The sequence below is a fragment of the Gorilla gorilla genome, chromosome 23 (assembly GCF_029281585.2).
Source record: "Gorilla gorilla gorilla isolate KB3781 chromosome 23, NHGRI_mGorGor1-v2.1_pri, whole genome shotgun sequence".
Taxonomy (NCBI): Eukaryota; Metazoa; Chordata; class Mammalia; order Primates; family Hominidae; genus Gorilla; species Gorilla gorilla.
The window spans coordinates 10,427,931-10,439,159 of record NC_086018.1 but is presented as its reverse complement, the minus strand read 5'-3'; positions in this window follow the sequence as shown (position 1 = coordinate 10,439,159).

The following is an 11,229-nucleotide window of genomic DNA, read 5'->3' as shown; positions in this document are numbered from 1 at the left end:
ACTCAAATAGCTGTTTTTTTTTAATCTGTGCACTTCAACAAAGCACAGAGAAAAAATATGGAAATTTATGAGAAATTCAACAAAGAATTTAAAATAATGGGAAAAAATCAAATGGAAATCCTGGAGGTGGAAAGTTCAGTAAACAAACTGAAAAATGCACTAGAGGGCATCAAGAGCAGAACTGATCAAGTAGAAGGAAAAAAGCAGTGAGCTCAAAGACAGGCTCTTTGAAAATACACTGTCAGAGTAGAAAAGAGAAAAAAAATGAGAAGAAACAAAGAAAACTTACGAGATCCATGGGACACCATCAAGAAAAAAAATCTACAGTGTTAAAGTGGAACTAAGAATGAAAAAGAGTTAGAAGCTTATTCAGAGAAATAACAGACAACTTTTTAAACTTGGAGAAGGATTAAGATGTTTAGGATGGCCAAAGCTCACTAATTTGATTTAATCTGAATAAGACAACCACAAGACATATTATAATTAAACCTTCGAACGTCAAAAACAAATGGTAGGTCCTGAAAGCACTAAGAAAAAGGAAGCATATAACACATAAGAGAATTTCAATGTGCCTGGCAGCAGACTTCTCAGCAGAAACAATATGGACCAGGAGAGAGTAGGATAATAGAATCAAGTGCTGAAGAAAAAAACTGTCAACAATGAATACAGTATCCAGCACAGCTCTCATTTAGAAATGAAGGAGAGGTTAAAACATTCTAAGACAAACAAAAGATGAAGAAATTCATTATAACCATACCTGCCTTAAAAGAAATGTTAAAGAACAATCTTCAAACTGAAGGAAAAGGGCACTAATATGTAATACAAAAAATTGGAAGGTATAAATCCACAGGTAAAAATAAATATTCAGACAAATTCAGGATGCTCTAGTATAGTAATATTTGAATATAAACTACTTACATGTTTTTAGTAAGAAGGTTAAAATACAAAACAAAAATAATAACAACTACAATAATTTGTTAAGGGATAAGTGATATAAAAGACATAAATTAAGACATCAAAAATGCAAAATGTGGGGGAGTGATTGATTTAAAGAGCAGAGTGATTGCTTTTCTCCATTTCTTATTATCAAAATTAAGTTGTTATCCATTCAAAATTACCTATTGAAACTATAAAATATTCTTTGCATGCTTCATGGTGACCAAAAGGCAAACATTTTTATTATATACACTAAAAATAAAAGAACAAGAAACAAAAACACACAGAGAAAATCACTTAACTACAAAGGAAGACAACAAAGGGACAAAAAGGTACAAAAATTCTAAAAGACAACAAGCAAACAGTATATGGCAGTACAAGTCCTTATCTAACAATAACTACCTTGAATGTAAATAGATTAAATTATCCAGTAAGAAGACAGAGAATGGGTAAATGGATTAAAAACACGACCTAACTATATTCTTTCTACAAGAGACTCCCATCACCTGTAAATACACACATATATCGAAAGTGATCAGATGGAAAAAATATATTTTATGACAATGGAAATCAGAAGAATGCAGAAGTAGTTATATTTATATCAAATAAAATAGACTTCAAGTAGAAAAACTGTAAATACAGAGAAACAAGGCCATTATATAATAATAAATGGGTCAGTACAACAAGAGAATACAATAATTGTAAATATATAATGCACTCAACATTGGAGAACCTAAATATGTAAAGCAAACATTAATAGATCTAAAAGGAGAGACAAAAAACTGTACAATAATAGTATGAAACCTCAACATCCCATTTTCAGCAATGAACAGATCATTGAGAGAGAATCTCAACAAAGAAACATTTAAATTGCACTCTTGATCAAAAGAATTTAACAGTTATTTACATAACATTTCATCCAACAATTGGATAATTCATTATCTTTTCGCCTGCATATGGAATATTGTCCATGAGATATGTTAGACCACAAAACAAGTCTTAGCTAATCAAAAAATCAAATCATATCACGTGTTTTTTTGACCATATGGAATAAAGCTAGAAATAAACAACAGGAGGAACTTCAGAAATTGTGCAAATATATACAAATAAAACAACATATCCTTAAACAACCAATGGGTCAATGAAAAAAAAATAATTTTAAAAATGTCTTAAGATGAATAAAAATGAAATCAGAACATATGAAAACTTATGAAATACAGCAAAACAGTCCTTAGAGGGAAGTTTACAGCAATACATTTCTACATCAATGAAGAAGAAAGATAATGAATAAACCATCTAACAATGTATTTCAAGGAACTATAAAATCAAGAACAAACTAAGACCCAAATTAGCAAAAGAATATAAAGATCAGAGCACAAATATACAAAATGAAGTGAAAAAATACAAACGACTAATTAAATGAAGGAATCTTTTTTGAAAAGGTAAAATTGACAAATGTTTTTTCAGACTAAGAAAAAAAGAGAAAATTCACATAAAATCAGAGATGAAAAAGGATATACTATGATAGACTCTAGAGAAATATAAGGAATCATGAGTAAGTACTACAAACAATTATATGCCAATAAATTGAAAAACTTAGAAGAAAAACATATGCTCTGGACACATATAACCTATCAAAATTGAAGAAAGAAGAAATAGAAAATGTGAACACACCAATGACAAATAATGAGACTGAAGGAGAGATTTAGGATCTCAGTCAAGGAAAATCCACTTCACACAGTAGCTCACAACTGTAATCTCACAGTTTAGGAGCCCAAGGCAGGAAAATCACTAGAGGCCAGGAGTTCAAGATTAGCCTGGGCAACACAACGACACTCCATCTCTAAAAATAAAAATAAAAATTACCCAGGTATAGTGGTGTGTACTTGTCCTCAGGAGACTGAGGCAGGAGGATCACTTAAGACCAGGAGTTTGAGGCTGCAGTCAGCTATGACTGCACCACAGTATGCCAGCCTCAGTGATAGAGTGAGACCTTGTCTCTAAAAAAATAGAGGAAGAAAGAAAAGTTCACGACTTGGTGGTTTTCGCTGACAAATTCTACAAAACATTTAAAAAACTTATACAAATTTTTACAAACTATTTCAAAAAAATGAAAAGGAGGGAACTCTTCCAAACTCATTCTATGAAGACAGCATTTCCTGATTCCAAAATGAGACAAGAACAGCAAATAAAAGAAAACTCCAGGCCAATATCTTTGATAAACATAGATGCAAACATTCAAAACCAGCAGTTCTAGCAATGATAATTCAAAAGCACATTTAAAAGATTATTCACCATAAACAAGTGGTATTTACCTGGGGAGGTAAGGATAGTCTAATACATGTAAATCAATAAAATGTGATACATCACATTAAACAATGAAGGATAAAAAACATATCATTTCAATAGATGCAGAAAAAGCATTTGACAAAATTAGACATCATTTTATGATCAAATCTTTTAACAAATTAGTTATAAAAGAACATAATAAAATAAAGATCATATGTGATAACCCACAGGCAACATTACACTGAATGGTGAAAACTTGGAAGTTTTGTCTCTAGGATCTGGAACAAGACAAGGATGTTCACTTTAATCACTTTTTTCAACATAGTACTAGAAGTCCTAGTCAGAACAATTAAGTAAGAGAAAGAAATAAAAGGCATCCAAATTGGAAAAAAAAGTCAAATTGTCCCTCTTTGCAGATGACATGATCATATATGTAAAAAACCCCAAATACACCACTGAGAATCAGAAATAATAAATGAATACAATAAGGTTTCAGGATACAAAAGCAACATAAAAAATCAGTAACATCTCTATACACCAATAGCAGACTATCTGAAAAAGGGATCAAGAAAGTAATCCCATTTAAAATAGCTATTAAAGAAACAAAATACTTACAAGTAAGTTAAGCCATGGAAACATGAAAATTATTAAACATTGATAAAAACAATTAAAAAATTAAAATAAATAGAAAGATATCCCATGTTCATGGACTAGAAGAATTAATACTGTTGAAATGACCATACTACTCGAATCAATCTATAAATCCAATATAATATCTATCAAATTTCCAATTTCATTCTTCACGGATATTAAAAAAAATCTTAAAATCCATGTGAAACTACAAAACACCCCAAATAGCCAAATAAATCTTAAGCAAAAAGAGCAATGCTAGAGGTATTACACTATCTAATTTCAAAATATATTACAAAGCTATCCTAACTAAAACAGCACGGTATTGGCATAAAAACAGGCATGTAGACCAGTGGAACAAAAATAGAGAGCCCAGGCATAAATCCACACATTTACATGCAACTTATTTTTGACAAAGGTGCAAACATTCAATGGGGAAAAGACAGTCTTTTCAACAAATGATGCTGGGAAAAGTTCATATCCACATACAAAAGAATGAAAGTAGACCCTTATCTCTCATAATATACAAAAATCAACTCAAAATAAATTAAATGTTTAAATGTAAGACCCCAAACTATGAAAATAGTAGAAGAAAACATAAATGAAATGTTATATGTCATTGGTCTGGGCAAGGACTTTTTAGAAACACATCAAAAGACATGCACAACAAAAGCAAAAATAAACAAATGGGATTACTCCAAATAAAAACTTCTGCACTGCATAGGAAACAGTCACAAGAGTGAAGAGACAACCTACAAAATGGGAGAAAATATCTGCAAACTATTCACTTGATAAGGGGTTGCTATCCCAAATTTATAGAAAACTCAAACAACTCAATAGCAAAAACACAAATAATTGGATTAGAAAATAGTCAAGAGAGTTGAATAGACATTTCTCCAAATAAGACAAAAAAACAACAACACATATATGAAAAAATACTCACCATCACTAATAATCAGAGAAACGCAAGTCAAATCCACAGTGAGATATAATCTCACCCTGCTTAGAATGCTTTTTATGAAAAAGTCAAAAAATAACAAATGCTGGCAAGGATGTGAAGAAAGGAGAATGTTCATACACTGCTGGCGGAAATGTAAATTAGAACAATTTCTATGGAAAACAATATAACTTCCAAAAACATTAAAAATAGGCTTATCACATAATCCAGCAATCCCACTACTGAGTATATATTCAAAGAATATTAAATCAGTATGTCAAAGAGATTTCTGGACTCTCATGTTTATTACAGCACTATTCACAATAGCCAAGAATCAACTAAGTGTCCAACAATGAATGAATGGATAAAGAAAATGTGGCATATATGCTGTATTTGGCCATTCTTGCATTGCTATAAAGAAATACCTGAGATTGGATAATTTAAAAGAAAAGAGACATAATTGGCTCCTGGTTCCATGGGCTGTACAGGGAGAATAGTGCCAACATCTGCTTGACTAGTCAGGAAGCTTGAGAACTCATTCACTATCATGAGGATAGCACCAAGTCATGAGGGATCCACCTCCATGACCTAAACACCCCCTACCAGGCCCCATCTCTAACAGTGGGGATTACAATATAACATGAGATATGGGTGAGGACAAATATCCAAACTATATCATATGCACATTTGGCCATAAAAAAAAGGATAAAATCGTGTCACTTGTGACTACATGAATGATCATAGAGGACATTGTGGTAAGTGAAATAAGCTAACCACGGTAAGACAAATATCACATGATCTCATTCATATGTGAAATCTAAAAACACTGATCTAATAGAGAGTAGAAGAGTGGTTACCAGACTGGGAAAGATAGGGAGGAGAGGTTTTAACAATGTGTTATGTATCAAAATACCAAATTGTACCCCATCAACATGTGAAATTATCATGTATCCACTTAATAAAAGAGAAGAAAAAAGAAAATGTAAGAGTCAAGATACTGGGACACTGGAAGAGATAGAAGAGAAGGTGAATTGGCAATAAGGAAGAGAGAGTCTGAAAGAGCATGTCACAGAGTGGAACATTAAAGTTTATAGCATTAGAAATCAATTTTTAAGTTATTGAAAAGTTAAGTTTATAGCCATGAAAGTGAGTAGCTCAATTGAAGTGAAAGTAAAAGTCAATGAAAGATTAAATTAGAAAATATATTGCTTGGCATTCAGTAGTTACTTCAGAAATATTAATAAATCTTAAGAAAATTAAGAACACCAAAGCATTCATAGTGGACCATTATCATAATACAAATCTATGAGATAATATTTTATTCTTTCCAGTGAAGGGAGTAATTCAACAGTCTTGATTATAGGTTAGAAAATGATTTCTCCAGGTGCGACCCACTGACCACATTCATTGTATTTGAATTGCTTGAGCAATTTGTTTCAGGAGAAAATGGAAAGATTTTAAGATGGACCAACGAAATTACCACTGAGTGTCTTTAATGGAAATCTCAGCCTTGTCTAGAATAACCTGGGTTATCTGTTTCTATAGGGTCTCTGTGTCTTTTGTTTTCCTTGTTATTTGCAATTCTGTTAGTTGTAGATTACTGATAGTAATGCAAATATTCTTGACTATAGACAGGCAAATGATTGATTTTGGTGGAAGTATAATTAATTTTCCTTTTTCCACCTTCCATCAAGAAGTCAGTTTTGAACCTATCAAGCAGATTTATTTCAGTGTTCCTTAGTGCCTAGATATGTGTGGTTCTTTTAATTTTCCATAAAGCTCAGTATAACATCTTACTGGCTCCCTAATTAAATAAATGAGTTAAACAAAAATCTTAGACAAGTGTTCATTTTATATTTGTAAGTTATAATTTACCCTATTTTAAGCAATTTTCCTTTATCATTCCTAAAAATACAGATTCCTATCCCCCATGCTAGACCTATTGAATCAAAATCTCAGGCCTAAGGCACAAGAATTTGCATTGTTAGTAGTCTTTACAAATGATTTTTAGGCATACTAAATTGTGTTAACCATTACCATTCTAATTCTTTAAACTTGAATTATTGTATTTATAATTCCATCTTCATCAAAGTAAACTTTTGGTTAGCAAAAAGGGTAGAAACCCCCTTATTCAATCAGATTGGAAACAGTAATAAACAGATTAATCACAAATTTAAGTTAGATGGAGGAATCATAAGAAGTATTAGATGTAAGTCCTTAAAACTTAACTTTAATTTAAAAGACATGTGTAAATAAATTTGCCAGAATTTTGATGACAAGGTCAAAGCTTTGCACAGATTCAGAGTGGAGTTTCTTGTGGAAACTACGCCAATGATATGTTGTCATTGATTTCTTGTTCACTTTCTGTGAAGACAACTGGGGTAAAGCAATCTGAAATCCTAGATTACACAATTTTTCCCATTTGTTTCTAGTTGTCTTGCCAACAACAGTTAAGCTGAGAGCAGCTGTTTGAGTTTCTCATTTTTCCAACACATTTAGTTTATTTCTCAAAGAAACAACAATACTACTGTTGTTATACTCATTTTCTCAGTTTCCATATTATTTATTTATTTTGAGACGGAGTCTCGCTCTGTCACCCAGGCTGGAGTGCAGTGGTGCGATCTCTGCTCACTGCAAGCTCCACCTCCCGGGTTCATGCCATTCTCCCGCTTCAGCCTCCCCAGTAGCTGGGAGTACAGGCACCCGCCACCACACACAGCTAATTTTTTTGTATTTTCAGTAGAGACAGGGTTTCACCGAGTTAGCCAGGATGGTCTCGATCTCCTGACCTAATGATCCACCCGTCTCTGCGTCTCAACATAATATCTAGTTAAATCACATAACTACAAGAACAAGAACAAATGGTGTAAACATATTTAGGAATGAACACAGCTTCCCCTTAGAAACTATACAATTTCTGTGATGGAAGGAGAAATGTACAGGCATTAAAAGTAGCTCAAAGGCTTTCAGTTTGCAGTGGACATCAGTCAATAAGTTGTACAGGGGTACCAGAAAGTGCTGATTGAAAATCAGTTAAGTGGAAGTCAGTTAAGGCAGCATCCACTGTATCTTAATTTGTGAAGTGAATGTTCTAAAACTGGGTTCACTTTTGCTATAAAGGACCAGATGATAAATATTTTAGGCTTTGCAAACCATACGGTCTCTATAGCAACCATTCATCTCTACCATTGTAGCAGGAAAGCACCATAGATCCATGGATGTGCTCCAACAAAACTTTATTAAAACAGGCAGCTGGTCTGAGGGCCATGTATATATCTTGCTGTTTTCATACAATTTTCTAAGTTAGTAGTTCCCTGCCTTTTTAACAATCAAGGTTACTTTTAATCCTCTCCTCTGATTTTATGTTTCAAAAGCCTTAAGAAAAACCCACAAAATATATGTATTTTGTAATTTTGGGGGGGGTTCTTATTTTACTAATAAGTAATCAATGATATATAAAGGATACCCATTAGGTCAGTATGAAATAATCAACATTATTAACTCTAATGACTTAGTCCTGGATGGAAATAAGAAGTATTTGACTATATATATATATAACTTAAAACCTGTATAGCTTTTTCTGGTGTAAATATATAACTTTTTGAGATTTTTCAAGTATTAAGTACAACTTTTGGGAATCCTCACACCTGGCTCCCTATGATGACATTCAAGAATTCCTTAGGATTCTGGGAATCTTAGAATGAAAGTCACTGCTCTGTGGGAATGAATGAATGAATGAATGAATGAGAAAGGGAAGGAAGAAGAAAGAGCATGTTTACTAAATGTAAATTAATCATCAAGGAACGTTTATTTTATTAATAAATTTGTCAACTTTGGGTTGCCAAATCTAACAAAATACCAACATGGCATTCATGGTGATCACACCTCTAGTCAAATTTTATTTTAGTTCATTGACTATAGATTAATATCCTGAAATACTCAAAAATTCTGTCCTAATTCTGTGAATAATTCACTTATTAATCACCCTATACACTACTTAATGAATGGAATGGTGCTTGGAATAAAGATAATTACAGGGCTAAAAGGGTTTTCTCTAGAGGCAGGCTATAGGATTTTGTTGTCTGACTGGAATAAAACAAAATTAATCAATATTTTCTGCAACCGGTGGCTTTTGACTTAGTCGTCTATTAATATCTATCAGTCACTATAACCTCAGTCATATTTCCTCCATTCTTCTTTTTGCTATCATAAAAACTTGTCCACTTTTTTCCTGTTAGATCTATATGTTTCTCCTCTTTTCTTTTCATCCAAACAACTGGACATCAACTTAGTACAGATAGTGCAATTGATCTGAACCCTACAGAACTCACTGTTCCCATTTACATAACTTACATAACTGTCAAGCTGAAATCACTCTCAAATTTTTTTAATTCAAAATTTTAATTTCATTTAATCATATTTATTTAGTCATTAGTTAATTTATTTTGAAGATAATTTTAACTTGTATTTTACATTCAGGGGTACATGTGCTAGTTTGTTACATGGGTATATCTCATAATGCTGAGTGTTGGGGTATGAATGATTCCATCATCCAGATGCTGATTTGGTATGTTTTGACTCTGTGTCCCCACCCAAATCTCATGTTGAATTGTAATTCCCAATGCAGGGGGAATGACCTGGTAGGAGGTGATTAGCTCATGAGGGCAGATTTTCCCCTTGCTGTTCTTAGATGGTAAGTGAGTTCTCATGAGATCTGATGGTTTAAACATATGGCACATGCCCCCTGGCTCACTTGGTCTCCTGCCGCCATGGTAGAACGTGCCTTGCTTCCCCCTTCACCTTCTGCCATGATTATAAGTTTCCTGAAGCCTCCCAGCCATGCTTCCTGTACAGCCTGTGGAACTGAGTCAGTTAAACCTCTTTTCTTTATAAATTACCCAGTCTCGGGTAGTTCTATATAGCAGTGTGAGAACAGATTAATACATGAGCATAGTACCCAATAGTTAGTTCATCAAACCATGCCTTCCTCCTTCTCCCCTCTAGTAGTCCTGATGTTTATTCTTTCCATTTTTATGTCCATAAGTACCCAATGTTTAGCTCCCACTTATAAGTGAGATCATGTGGTATTTCGATTTGTATTCCTGCATTAATTTACTTAGGATAATGGCCTTCAGCTACATCCATGTTGCTTCAAAGGACATGATTTTGTTATTTTTATGGCTGCATAGTATTACATGGTGTGTGAAATGGTTTGGAAGGTAGCCCCTATAAATCTCATGGTGAAATGTAATCCTCAGTGTTGGAGGTGGGGCCTGGTAGGAGGTGTTTGCGTCATGGGGGTGGATCTCTCATGGCCTGATAACGTCCTTGTGATAGCGAATTCTTTCGAGATCTGGTTGTGTAAGGGTGTGTGGTACTTAACCCCACTCTCATTCTCTCTTGCTCCTGCTCTGGCCATGTGATGTGCCTACTCCCTCTTTGCCTTCCATCATGAGTAAAAGCTCCCTGGAGACTCCACAAGCGCCATGCAGATGCCGTCACCATGCTTCCTGTACAGCCTGCAGAGCTGTGAGCCAATTAAATCTCTTTTCCTTATAAATTACCCAGTCTCAGGTATTTCTTCATAGCAATGCAAGAATGGCCTAATAATACTGCGTGGATGTACCACATTTTATTGATCCAATCCACTGTTGATGGACACCTAGGCTGACTCCATGTCTTTGCTATTGTGAATAGTGCTGCGATGAACATGCAAGTGCATATGTCTTTTTGGTAGAATAACTGACTTTCTTTGGGTCATATACCAGTAATGGAATTGTTGGCTTGAAAGGTAATTCTATTTTAAATTCTTTGAGAAATTTCCAAACTGCTTTCAACAGTGGCTGAACTAATTTACATTCACACCAATTATGTATTAATGTTCCCTTTTCTCCACAGCGTCCCAAGATCTGTTGTTTTTTGATTTTTTAATAGTAGCTATTCTGACTGGTGTAGGATAGTATCTCGTTTTGGTTTTGATTTGCATTTCTCTCATGATTAGTGATGTTAAGCCTAATCTTTGCCACCAGAAAACTGGGAAAATACAGTGTTGCTTGTCAAAATAAATTGTTTTACTTTGCTTTAAAAATAATCAATTAAGTAGTATATTTCTTCCAGCAAAATTAAGAAGTAAACATTTAGAAATGTACAGTACCTTGCTGTTAAGTCTTCACACAAGTATACCAATTGAACATAAAGGCCATCTTAAACTTTCATTTGAAATGAAAGACAATTTTTAAGAGGTTAAGGGCTAGTAATTTGTTAAAGTCCTGAAGTTAAATTAGCTCAAGTAAATACAAAGACTTTCCTTTAATTAAAGCTTTTTAAATGAACACTTTAAAGCATAGTTGGTTTCTCCCTCAAATCTTGTCCAAAGCCACTGTTAACAACTCAGTATATCAAAGAAGGTTTCAGACATGATTATGAAGCTCCCTCAA